This window comes from Symsagittifera roscoffensis, chromosome 10, assembly GCF_963678635.1.
Source record: "Symsagittifera roscoffensis chromosome 10, txSymRosc1.1, whole genome shotgun sequence".
NCBI lineage: Eukaryota > Metazoa > Xenacoelomorpha > Acoela > Convolutidae > Symsagittifera > Symsagittifera roscoffensis.
Window position 1 is genome coordinate 27281387 of NC_087071.1, and position 14562 is coordinate 27295948.

At 36.4% G+C, this 14562-nt stretch overlaps 1 protein-coding gene across 1 annotated transcript in view; it reads right to left on the reverse strand.

Annotated features, from left to right (window-relative positions):
- Positions 1 to 13571, reverse strand: part of LOC134855116 (splicing factor 3B subunit 1-like) — a 602997-nt gene extending 589426 nt beyond the window's left edge. The window contains exon 1 of the mRNA XM_063871518.1: positions 13554 to 13571. The gene's annotated coding sequence lies outside the window, so the exon portion shown is untranslated. The remainder of the gene's footprint in view (positions 1 to 13553) is intronic.
- Between the last annotated feature and the right edge of the window lie 991 nt (positions 13572 to 14562).

Below are 14562 nucleotides of genomic sequence, written 5' to 3' on the forward strand. Positions count from 1 at the left end.
GGGATCGAAATCCGGAATTTATTGCGATCCAAACTAACACTTGTCGACCCTGTTGAGCCTGTATATGAAATTGAAATATATGAAATCGTGAGGTGTGCAATCCAGAAAAACGAGTTGGTTGGGAAAACCACGTCATAAAAGCCCGGGAGAAAGGGGTATTATGTAACTCATACAGATGGAACGAAGCAGACGCACGGGTCCGGAGCTATCTTCTTCTCTGCCTGGGGGCAGAAGGCCAAAGACAAGTTCAACAAAAACGATCTAACCTTGTATTACACAATGTAACCACGCAAGAACTCATGACAGCATTGGAGGATATATTCGTTACTAATAGAATTGTAGCGTTCGAGCAATATAACTTTATTTGCCGTAAACAAAAGAAAACTGAAAGTCTGGAACAATTTCTTGCAGGCCTCGTCGAATTGGCCTCACGGGTTGATTGTGGAGACAGAGAAGATGAATGGGTTAGAGACGTGTTTACAGCGGAAAAAATTGCGGAAAAAATTGCGGAAGAACTGTTAGCACAAACACGAACCCCACAAGACGCATACGAGTATGCAATTCGTCGAGAAAAAGGAATTGAACATAGTCGAACTATGAACATGAACCCATTCAGGGGACAAACTACACCAAAACAAGAACTCATACCTTATATAAACACTCGGGGTGGTCGATATAGTTCGGCAAATAATCAAAACTCACAAAGAGATAGAGGCGGTTTCCGCGGTCGACCATATCCACGCGGATCACAAAATACAAGAGGACAAAAAAGAAATAACAATACAAACAGTTCAAAACAATGCTATAAGTGCGGAAACCAATACAATCAGAATCACCTGCAATTTTGCCCGGCGAAAGATAAAATTTGTTCAAAATGTGCCAAACGAGGTCATTTTGCAAACGTTAAATATTTAGGAACCCGGCAGGATGAGCAACAGGAAGAAATAGAAACAGAAAGCCTCGAAACGGAAAACGATCCGGTAGCTTTTGCCGAGTTTACATCAAATAATGGATGGGATGAATATCAAATAGACAAATTTTCGGTTATGGCAATCGCTGAATCTTTTGAGATCAAGAATACAAATCTCCTGTCAGAAAATGATCTGAATGGACATGTAGTAAAAAAAAACAAAGGCAGAACAATTATTTGCTATTGCCGGCTCAGGAAGTTCAATGTCGTTTTTGAATGAAAAAACCGCACGGCGCATCCAAACAAAACAATAGATCAGCACTCTTCAAGTGTATCCCACCAGACGACACTGCCAGGAGTCTGGCATGTTACCATGGCGAAACAATAAATCCGAAAGGAAGATTGATTATAACCATTGAATCAGGAGGCTGGAATATTCAATCAGCCCCATTTATCATTGTAGATGATCACAAAGCCAACATAAGAGGACGCAACATACTACCACAAAAAGTTAAAATGTTGTTCCAGAGCAGCTCCTAATCATGTAGTAGAAGCATCGCATACGATGCGAGTGTCACGATGTTGGTCAAAATGTTTTATTTTGTGTTATTCCAGCTACCAATTTAAATATGTTCTTGAAAGTTGTGTTATGCTCTGTTGACCAGTCAACTGGTTTGTTTTTTTTCTGTGTTTTTTAATAATGGGCGTAAAGCGGCAGCGGTTTGAGCTAATTTCGGTATATATCGTGTAAGATGGTTTATGGAGCCCTTAAACTTTTTTAGTTGTTTGAAAGTTTTTGGTGGTGATAGTTTTTCGATGGCCTCAGTTTTTCTTATAAGGGTTTTTGTTCCCTCGCTGTGAATGTTGAAACCTAATCACTCATTTTGCTTGCATGCAAACTTACATTTATCCAATTATATCGCAAGATTTTCCTCGTCCAGTTTCTTCAGAATTGATTGCAACTTTTGTTTGTGAAGATCCAAAGATCCTTTTGTTACGATGAGTATATCGTCCAGATAGGCATAGGTGTTCGTAAAAATTGTAAGAGTTAGATCTATCGCTTTTTGAAATTCAGCTAGCATATCCGTGAGGCCATAAAATCCTGTTTGGAACTGATAGATCCCAGTGGCGTTACCACCAAAAAGAATAAAGTTGCATTGTACTCTGGTTGTTTTATCCAATGGGATTTGTGAATATGCGTAGCTGAGGTCGAGTGTTGAGAAAAGTGTTTGTTTGGATTTGTCTGATTTTACATCTATGCAATTTTGTCCAACAGCAATTCAATGTTGGGCATTTGATATTCGTTCTTGTGGATGAATTTGTTGATTTTCTTAGAATCTAACGCGCGTTTGACTGTTATGACAATTGGGCTAACAAATTGTCGATCTGAACATTTTGATTTCCGGATCTGATTGCTCTTGCTTGCGTACGGTTAACACATTTTGTTTTTGTGTTTTTTTGTATCAACCTGGCACATATTTGTGGTAGTATGTTGCGTCCTCTTATGTTGGCTTTTTGATCATCTACAATGATAAATGGGGCTGATTGAATATTCCAGCCTCCTGATTCAATGGTTATAATCAATCTTCCTTTCGGATTTATTGTTTCACCATTATAACAAGCCAGATTTCTGGTTTGTTATAATTGTGAAACAATAATCCCGAAGGGACGAATAATTATAACAATTGAATCGGGAGGCTGGAAGATTCAATCAGCCCCGTTCATCATTGTAGATGATCAAAAAGACAATATCATCGGACGCAATTTACTACCAAAAATCGGTGTCAGGCTAATTCAAGAAACAAACAAACAAACTGTATTGAACATTCGCGAACAAGAAGAATCGGATCCGGATATCAAACAATGGGTTAATGATAATTTCCAACAACTATGCATACGTATCGGAAAATCAAAAAATAACATGATGAAAACTGAATTCAGTAAAGACTTCATGCCAATACAACAGAAAGGACGACGTATTCCGGTACACTTACAGGAAAGAGTTGAAGGGGAGCTCAACAAATTGATGGATCAAAATCACATCATCAAATTAGATAAATGCTCGGACCAACAATTTATTGGTCCAATTGTTATCACAGTCAAAAAAGATCAAACAGTCAAACTCGCACTAGACTCTAAGAAATGCCCAACATTGAACTCCTGTTAGATAATATCGCGCAGGTGTTAAAATCAGACAAATCTCAACAAACACTATTTTCAACACTCGACCTTCGTTACGCATATTCACAAATCCCATTGGATAAAACGACCAAAGAACAATGCAACTTTAGTCTTATTGGGGGCAACGCTACTGGAACTTATCAATTTTAAACAGGATTTTATGGCCTCACGGATATGCCAGCCGAATTTCAAAAAGCGATCGATTTAATTCTTACAAATTGCACGAACACTTACGCTTATTTGGGCGATATTTTGATTGTCACAAAAGGATCGTTGGATACACAAAAACAAAAGTTACAATCAGTTCGTAAAAAACTAGACGAAGAAAACTTACTTGGCAATATCATTGGATAAATGCAAGTTTGCATGCAAACAAGTTGAGTGGTTAGGACTTACTGTTTTTAGCGAGGGTACAAAACCAACTTGTAAAAAAAACTGAGGCTATTGAAAAACTATCACCACTAAAAACATTTAAACGACTAAAAAGTTTTATGGGTTCCATACATCATCTCCGCGGTACATTCCAAAATTGGCACAAATCGCTGCCGCTTTACGCCCATTACTATACTAAAGAATAGACCACTCGAATGGTCCACAGAGCATAACACAGCATTTAAAAACATACTAAAAATGGTATCGGAAATAACACAAAACAAACACTTTGATCAACATCTAGATACTCGCATCGTATGTGATGCCTCAACTACAAGATTAGGAGCTGCAATCGAACAATTTTCACCAGAAGGTTGGGTTGCCGTAGCATATGCATCACGATTCTTGAAATCATTAGAGGGAAAATATTCTGTCAACAAACTTGAATTGTTAGGGGTCGTGTGGGCAATCGAACTTTTGAAATACTATTTATATGGTAAACATTTTACCGTCATCACTGATCATCAAGCTTTAATCAGCGCGTTAAACGCAAGTGAGCGATCAAAAACAAGTCAAAGCGGGCTCACACGTTGGATTGGCCGATTAATTCCCTTTCACTTCGATATCAAACATCTCGCTGGGAGTAAAATAGGGCTAATTGACTACATGTCCCGAAATCCGGTCGGATTGGCAATACCCCCTAGTGAGTATGATGAGGAATTTGTTGTAGAATCAATTAGGGCATTCATTAATAACCTGAAAATGATTGACAATGTCATTCTAAACAATCTAGCCAATCAGAGCAAAGCACCATATGAGCTGATTAAAAAGCGCGCGGAAAACAAAGGGTTATTGAAAGCAGCTTCAAAAATTCAATTAGCAATGAAACATTCCAAACATTCCGCAACCGGTCATTCTCAAACTAACAACACAAATCAGTCTTACTCAAAATCTGCTGAAAATCAGTCAACTCTCTTCCGATCCAAACAATTTCAATTTCAGACAAACCGGAAAAACTTTGTGCACAAAATTTCAATTAACGAATGTCACAACGCAGCTATGAGCCGTAAAGATATCAAGGGATTCAATGAAGGATACATCCCAACGGAGCTAAAATCATCGGATACAAGAGGATGACTCGCTCCACGGGAAAACTGGCAAGGCCCATCAGATAGGGAAGAAAGCCTTTCGGACCCCAGATGGCATAAAAGACCTCCCACCTAGGGAAAGAAAGGTTACCCTGAAGTAAAAAAGTCACCACAGCAAGAACACACCAAACAAACATCAACGCCCGTAAGGGACGCCAGGGAGGTAAAGAAAACCGACACTTGCAAAAAATCGAAATTCCCGGAGATCACCTTCACAAATACAAATACATCCGGAAACAAACGGATCGGATCATTTCAGGCTGCAACATGAAAACGACGACGACTCAAACACAATCGACTACTACAGCAGCAACTACACAAACATTTACATCCGAACCACGAACTACAACAACTTCTACACAAACACCCGAAAAAACCAAAAACATAGTAACGGATATTTATGTCGGGTAGATCCGAAAATCTGCGCACAAGAGGTGCTGGCACACAACATTGAACCGCCAACAATGGGACCCCCATTAGAAGCCAGTCACGAAATGATAATAGACGAACTGGTCGCTACGGTGGAGAAAACTACAAATACAGTGGAATCGGAGGAGGACACGCCTTTGTTTAGACAAAAACTACAACGAGTATTGGGAGTTCGTTTTATCACCGCAGCCACCAAGAAAGATCGAAACCTTCGCCCCTTATCAACTTTGTCAAAAAGAGGGATTGGGAAGCAATCAAGGCTTCCTACGGCCAGTACTGGTATAACATCAGAAACAGACTCCATGTCCTAGAGGATTGCCTACTCATAGACGAAAGAATAGTCATCCCTACAGAGTTGGGGCAAACAGTGCTCGATAGTCTGCATCTGACGCACCCTGGATCGGCAGCGATGCTGGACTTTAGCAACCATGTATGGTTTCCGCATAATCAGATGGCACAAAATTGCAAACACTCCACCGAACAAGGTAAAAATTTAAAACACATCATCGGCAAAAAACATTCGTTCCAAGTAAAACCAGTAGTTGAACCAAATGAGGAAGTACAATTAGATTTTGCAGGATCCCTTCTGGATGAACTAAATAAAGAGGCATATAATTTAGTCGCAACAGATAAGTGGTCAAAACTCCCAACGGCAAAAGTCGTTACAAACAAAACAGCAGATATTGTTATTAAACTTATGCAACGATACATTTCAAACAACGGGGTCCCCGCAGGATAAGGTGTGACCAAGCACAAACATTTAGAGCTAAGAAATTTCAACTCTTTTGTTATACAAACAATATTATGTTACTATTTGCACCGGTGGATGACCATACAGCAATAGGGGGAGTTGATAGAATGATACAAACTTTGAAACGTAGATTAGCGGTTATGAGAATTGACAAAACGAATACATCATACAAACTCGCTTCAGATGTAGCACAAATTATCGAACCACTCAGAATTACACCGCATAGCGTAACAAAAATTTCACCATTTGACGCACACATGGGACGTACACCAAACACACCTTTATCAAACTTAGCAACTAATAGTTCACCTAACAATTTGAATTGGGAGAATGCAAAACCTGCATGTTTAGATCGCAAGAATCTTACAAAGCCGCTCCTACCCGCGGAAGTAATGCATGACTTACAACGATGGTCGGCAGACGAAGTATCCAGCAACAAACGAGATCAAAACTCCAAATGCTGCGGGACGTAACAACACAACAGAAAGACACAGGTGCAAAATCTAAAGCTATGGAACTAGTCAAAGATAAGTTGAACATAAGGTATAAGGGATTACAAACAACGGTAGACAAAAACACGAAAAAACGGATAGATCAGGTAGCACGGAAAACAATAAGAATAGCAACCAAAGTAAAGGACCCGAGAACGTTCGAACAGAAATATAAAAACATAGACGGCGAGATTGAGAGATGGTGCAGCAAGTTTCGGGCTCGGCTTTTAACTTTGTTTCTGGCAGCGAACATTCTTAGTTGAAATACTAAACAGCTCAAAGAGTAAACAAAGTACGGAGCATGAAAACCTTTTAATACAAAAAACTCAAATAGAAACCCGAGGACAAAATTCTATAGAAAGCTAACCATGAGAAAAACTGTGAAAAACTTTGGAATTGATCTATAGAAACTAGTTGGAAACTGGCAAAAGTAAAAATCAAGGACGTTCCGAACGCTTTCGTTGAAAAATTTCTTCACGCCTGAATGCTCATAGTTATCAGAGAAGTGTGCATATATCAGAAAATAGAACTTTCTCTTAAAACAAGTGAAGTGTTTTTTATAATAAAAACTGATTCCAACTGGGCAGTTTTTTCGCAAAAGCTTTTCCGTGAGTGAAGAGTAATTTAATTTCTTTATTATGCCTTATAGGAGTAGTCAAATTAGCTCTAAGTTCATAATTGTTATGGCCCTTAATCAGACAATACTCTGACCTATAGACAGAAAAGAAAACTATATGATATTAATAATCAATTGTTTCGCAGCAGAAACTGAAACTTATTTTTTACCAGTAAAAAAAATCTACAAATAAAACACTAAGAAAAAAATTGCTGGCAATTTAGGCAGCTTATTTTGATCATTGGTAATAAATTTTCATTGAAATGACAGTAGAACGGGAAATGGGCACTCTATTTCACAAAAATTATCTTTAACAAAAATTTAACAAAAATTATCTTTTTTACATTGTTTTTACTTAAAGCGACGCCAAACTCGGTTTTCTAACATATTATTTATAAATTTTTTCATCAAAGCAGTTTGGAACGAAAAACAGAGCTAGAAAATACACAAATTTGGCTCCCAGGAAAAAAAAACATCAGTGACACGGTGATAATTTTTATGGAAGAAATGCCGTCGAGTCTTCAAGCAAACATTTGCCATTGGCTGTTTTTCCTGACTTTCAAAATTCATTCAATTTTTGTTTCACATCAAGTGCTCCTCATCAAACTAGATGCAGACTGAGAATGAACTCATTATTAATGCAGACAAATAAGATGCACTCCGAATCAGCTTTTTAACAAATACTCAGAATCATTATGTTCAAAGTTTTTTTTAAAACGAGAAATTTGAAATCGAAGATTCTGCGCGGTAGCTTGGCATTAATTTGGATGAGAATTCAATTGAGTTTTGTAAACTGAACTAATAAGTGTCATAGCTAAATATTTTGCGGAAGTAGGTCAATTTAGATCTCACGGCATAAATTGCTGATACATTTTTGAAGTTCTTAGTTTTGTCTCATATTAGTTATAATGGATTTTTTTTCTGTAGATTACAACAAAAACTGTTGATAATCTGTTTGAATCGATAATTAAACTCTTTAGTAAAAGTTTGCTTTTGAAAAAAGTTTGACAGATGTCGTGACCTACTTTTGAAAACAGAATTCTTCCTGCAGAACTGATCGTAGCAAAAATTTTTGCTGAAAACTTTTGAATTGTTTACTAAACACGCAAAATTTATGACTTGAAAAAATCAGGCAAAAACATCAAAAAATACGTCAAACAACAGATCGAAAAGAGCAAGTAGTTTTTTTGAAATATATGTGCGCGGTTTTTGAGCGGTTTTTTTGGATAAACCGCTCAAAACCGTTCAAATCTTGCGCGGTTTTTGAGCGGTTTTTTTAGAGTAACCGGTCAAAAACCGCTCAAACCGCTCATTTTGAAGCAAGATTTTGAGCGTAATCGTCTAAAAAAAACCGCTCAAACCGCTCAAATCTTGCTTCAAATTAGGTGAAAAATCTCGTCTCGGGTACCCCATTTTCAAATCTTTTGATCCCATATGAAACTCTTTTATAGCTCGCAAGGAACTAACAGCCAGGAGCCCTAAGAAGACCCAGGTCCTCATAATTCTTTTGCCTGTAATCATTGATCCACCTCCTTTGCCAGGACTCTCAACCTTTTGAACTCTTTTATTAGTACAGTTTTTCCTCTAATCAAACAGCAGAAATTCTCATTCCTGATGAGTTTAAGGGTTTAGAACTCTACCCAACCCAATCTATCCCTGTTTAAAAAGAACAGTAACCCAAGTTGACCCCTCTTCATTCGCGATTACGATCAATCCAACATTTGACTCATCCAATAAAAAATAACCCCTAATTACACACAATAAAAAATTACCCCTAAAATCACCCCTAAAACCACCACAATATAAAATTACCCCTATCACTCAATAAAACATTACCCCTAATTACTGACCTTCATTCATCTATAGTTTTTTGTCTAAAACTAACCATGTTTGGTAAAACGAGTACTAAAGAGCTTGGCCATCATTTACGGTACTGAAAACTGAAAAAATCACAAATATGTGCAAACAAAAATTATTCAACGTAATCAATTATATCTTCAAAATTCGGCAAGCTTTTGCTGTCTATTTCAGAAAGAAAGGCTTCAATCAGCCATTTTTTTGATGAGATATGATTCAAATTAAATGTTTTTTGAAAATCCGCTGTAGATTGCCTAATTTTTAAAGTATTCTCCTTCTAAGTTTTATCAAAAAGTCGAATTAAAATTTGATGCAGTCCAAATATTTTAATTATTTAAGTACTTTTCTTGAGGCAAGATTACTAACTAAACTTCTGAAACCATTTGGATTGCGTTGAAACTTATAGTTTGGATGGATAATCTAAATCTGCTCAATCAAATTAACTGACAAAAACGTATTAAAGTTTCTTGAATTAAAAAAAAGAAGAAGAAGAATTTGTTTATCGAAATTACAGATTATATTTCTAAACAATTTTCAAATTAGAATAACTGCATATAACTTTGAAAGGATAGATAACGAGATCAGCTGGTCTGCTTCAAATCTACTTTGTCTATATAAACACAACGAAATGAGTATATATGCATACAAGAAAGAAGAGGTTCCCAGATGGGATCAAACCAATGAATCCGGCGATGAACCCTGACGCTTTACCGCTGCGCCATGGACGGTACGATCACTTTGTAAATAAATAAAATTTGTAACGAACAAATTCACTTAAAAACTAATTTAAATAGCTAATTTTTTTGCCCTTTTTCTCTCTCTTTTTACATTCTCCTATTCTGCCCATTTACCTTTCCTTACTCATTCCTGGTTTATTATCCCTCTGTTAGATTTAACCCAGTAAACTCCTGAGCCCTTAGTACCCCTTTAATTTTCACGTCACGCGCGGGGAATCGAACCCATGATCCCTGGTGTCCCTGTCGCATTTTTTACCTCTAGGTCAGGTGTGCTTATGAGAACATATAATTAATTCATTTTGGATTATTTAGAATGTAAGAATTTTTTATTTCATGTGTTAAATGAGATAGTTTACTGAACGATAAACACAACGAGTCTGGGGGTAATAACCCAGTTGTTTTGAGGGTATTATACCATTTTATTGATCTTGAACGCATGTAAAATTTTCCCAGCTTTGTTTTTGAAGGGGTTGGAAAAGCCGGAGTATGTCCAGATTATGTCCAGAATTGTTTTTAAAACAGGTAAGATCATCAAGATAAAACATTTTGCATGAAGTTTGTTTATCGACTTCAGCACAAATTTTAGTAGTTTATAAATATGAAGCTGATAGACTGACAAAATTTGGTGTTTTGTGAAAAGATCATTTGCGTTGTCGCTGCGCTTCCAAAAATTGAAAAAAAAATTGATAAATATTTCTAAGAGTAAAATAGGTTTTAGAGACGAATAGCTACAACAGCCACAGCCATATACAAGAACAACGTATTGAATCAATGGTTTAATATTGGCTTTATAATAACAGATGAGCTGATCTCTGGGGGAAAATGGCAAAGCTTACAAACGATTCCACTTTGTGTTGCTAGTTTTTTCGAAACATGTTGAGCTTGTGTTTGAAATGAGAATTTGGAGTCTATTCTAGTCCCTAAATACTTGCAGACACATTCACGAGTAGCGTGTTCATGATTGATAGAAAATGACAGGTTCAAACTGGAAGCACTTAATCCTAATTTCAATTGCACTGTTTTGTCCAAGTTCAAAAAAAGTTTGCTAGCATTCAACCAAACACTTATATTATTCAAATCATTTTTAACTTCTGAAGCTGTGCATCCTAGAGCATTAAATTTGTATCGTCTGCGAATAGAAACATTCCAGTGTATTCACTTGCACTAGGAAGATCGTTTATATAGAAAAGGAACAGCAGATGACCTAAAATTGATCCCTGTGGCACACCACATTTATTGTGTTTCCAGGAAGAACTTGCTCCAGACATTTCAACACGCTGTTCGCGATTACTCAGATAATTGCTCAACTAGTCTGATGCTTTGCTTCTTATTCCGTAAACGTTCAATTTTTAAATTGGCAAGTTATGATCAATAATATCAAACGCTTTTTTCAGATAGTATCTTAGTATCAATAGTATCTTAAACATTCAGTTACCTCTGCTAAGGGATCAATACTGCTATGCTTAGTTCTGAACCCAACCTGTTGATTAAAAAGCATACTGAATTTCTCGAAATATGTATATTCTATATTGTACAATACTCGCTGATAAAACTTACTCAAAGCATTCAGTATTGCAAATTGACGTAATTGTTTTCATCGTTCTCTGATCCACCTTTGTGTAATGGCAAACTTTCTCTTTTTTGCTGATTCATATGTAAATTTGCCTTCTTGAAATGATACATTGATTAATTTCGAGAGAATTGGCGAAAAAGCGAGACTGCTATTTTGATTATTTGGTTGTTTATGTTGTTATCACCTGGAGAAATTTTCGCGGGTAGCTTATCTATGGATGCAATTATTTCATTAGTTGTTGTCCTCTGCAAGAAAAAAAAACACTCTTACAGGAGGATATATGGGACTTTGGTAGTTCATATTTTTTTTGGATAGTTAAAGCCATGTTTACAAAGAAAATATTGAATTGTTCCATCAGAGTCGAAGGCCGTTTGAAATTTTGTCTAGAGTCTCCGATATATTTATCGAATTTTCTGAATTAAATGACTTTTTGTGTAGTTTTTATTTCTTTTTCTAACTGTTACCTCGCTTGCTCAAGTTGGTACAGTTTGTTCGTTTTCTTTTTATTACTCACCCAACTGTTATGTAACTTACTTTTCTTGGTTCTCAAGTTTTTTGCTTGATTTGTAAACCATGGAGGGTAAACTTTTTAATGTTTTTGCTCTAAAATTGATTCATATTCATAAAATGTGTTTCGAAAAAGGAGCTGAAAATTGTCAAAACTTTCATTAGTACTCAATTTTTAAAAGTCTTTTAAACGATGATCGAGAAAAAAAGAACTTGCCAACTAGATCGGAGAATTTCGAAAAGAAGGTATCCCTGAAATTGTCAAGGCCTTCTTCCAATTTTTTGTTCATATGAATAAATAGGACTATAAGGATAATGATCATAAAACTCTTGGTGTTCAAGGACATTTACATTTGCTTTATCTATATCTCTCACAGTAAAATGATCGCGACAAGGTTTGAATACTGATGACACTCGGGTTGCCTTTATGACAAGAGAATCAAAACCATATGAGTTTAACGTGTTCTTGTAATTTCCATTTATCAAATTGGTTTTTAATGTATCTATATTAAAATCTCCGCATACAATCTGTGGTATTTAAGAAGATGTGCACTCGAGAAAGGTATCTAAACTTTTCAAAAAATTCATATTTGTTTATTCTTGGAGGGTTAAATAATACCGTTATTGCAAAATGGAAACCTTGGTGTGAGATTTTCGCCGACAACGCCTCATCAAGAACTATCGGCAATTCTTCAACAATGTTGATCCCCTTCAGGGCTGGAATCATCACACCTCCACCTCGCAATTTACAAGACTTCATTCTGTATTGATCATAACCTTTTATAAGTAAAGCTATATAAACAACTTGAGTATTTAACCATGTTTCATTTACACATAATTTTGATGGCGGAGATTTAAGACAACATATAAGTGCTTGTAAGTCTTTAACTTATTTCTAAAAGGAACTAGCGTGATTGAGTAGCACAGAAATTTCAGCAGATGTATTTTAATCGGATCCATTCTCGACTGAAAAGGGAGTTTCTTTGTGAGGTGATGAATTTCTAGCAACTTTAGCAATAGGTTGAATAGCACTAACAATGGCTGGTACTAGAGCCTTGCTTATGTCTTTAGCTAGATTACTTCGATTTGTTTCTTCAAGTGGTGAGAGCATGAACTTTCTGTTTGGTCGCAGAACGCTCCTTCCTGATTCGGGTTTTTTTGTAGCGGTAGTGGTAACATAGGGCTTCAGTTGTTTCGGCCCACGCTCCATAATTAAAGGTAGTGTCTGCTTCCATTGATGATTCTTCCGGATAATTATTTGCTACGCTACTCTGGGGGAGAAAAGATTCAAGCTCAATGCTGGACTTCACTTGAAAGGGGTCTTGTGAGAAGCTATTGGCATTACTGGCGTATATATTTTGTTTGTGTGTGTAAACTGGTAATCCCAATTGTTTAGCTTCTTGTTTTAATTTTCCGTCTCCAGGAGTTAGGCATCTCTCAATCATGATAGGAAGGTTTTCTCAAATTTTGAACATTTTTCAGCCATCCTTTCCTTCTCCACACTATATCTCTATCCGCATGAAAAATCAATTTAACAATCACTGGTGACAAAGAGTGACGGGCGGCTAGATTGTTGACGCTAAGATTGACTTTCAGATAGTGACGCTTGAAATTTAGTTTGCTGACATCGGGTTTCCACCATAGTCAAGGTTTACAAAAAAAAGCAAAGCTTTCTCGAATGTTTCTCCACTTCTACAACCCGTTCGGATTTTTCGTGTATATCGTTGAAATTTTCAACAGCTTTATCTTTTATTTGACATTGCGCGTTTTCTAGAATTGCTTTTTTACGTTGTTGAAGTTCGATTACTTCAAAAAGTTTTTAGAAAAGAAGACTCTGTGCCTCTCCTTCGATTCCGGTTTAGATTGATTCTTTGATGTGATTGATTTGTGATATAACATCATTTAAATCTTCCATCTCTGAAACCATTTAATAAATTTATCACAACAATTAAGCTTTTTAGACAATTTTCCATCTCTGAAACTATTTAATAAGTTTATCTCAACAATTAGACAATTAGGCAACAAATTCAAATTCTAGGAGCTTTTCCCTAGTACACATAACCCCACAGCCTACCATCAAAGATATATACAGCCCTCGAGTTGTTGACGTTATGGTAGGAGTACAGTTTGCTTGAGTATATAATGAAAAGAAGCCATATTAAGGTACGGAGGACCTTAGATGAAAACAATTCTCCAAAATTTAAAAAATAATCTTTTTAAATGTAATATTTCTAATTTGGTCGGATTGAGATCCATTGCTTCCACTGTTTTTTTCTTACGGAAGATTATGCTCCTCGCGTACTTGTGTCTTTGTTCGTTCATGAAAAATTAACTGAAATTCGTTCAGCATTTTTTCAGCCATTACAGTTCAAAAGAGCGTCCAACGAGTTTACAATTTTCAGAGCTTGCGCATCTCGCCAAAACTGCAATGTTTCAATTTTTTTTCCATTACTTCTCAAAAAAACTTATTAAACATTTGAGATACTCAGTTAGTGAAAATAGTAAAGAATTGGTTGAAGCTGCTTTTTGTTTAGCTGGCCCATAACTTCATTTCATGTCCCAGTTTCTGATTTGAGGGTGATTTTTTTTTCATTTCCAATTGATTTTGACAAAATTTATTACTGGTACGTATGCATCGGCTTTATCTTTTTTCTACATTAAAAATTGAAGAGTTTCACGGGATGCTATCACAAAAACGATTCATACAATACTTCCACGTTGTCTCTGGCTCCATAACTTTTGAGGATCAAAACTAGCCTATTTTAACGGTTATTCCACCGGCGCTAACTATCGACTGCTCAATGTGAAAGTGGAAGGCTTAGAAACAGATTTAAACTTGAACTGTAATCCAATCAAAATTTCACCTAAATCAATGCGAAAAAAAACATTCTGAGAGAGCCCGAATGATACCTCAGGACAGAAGAAACGAAACCACACGGAATGAAACCACACGGAATGATACCCCGGGTTGACCTCCATACACTAAAAAT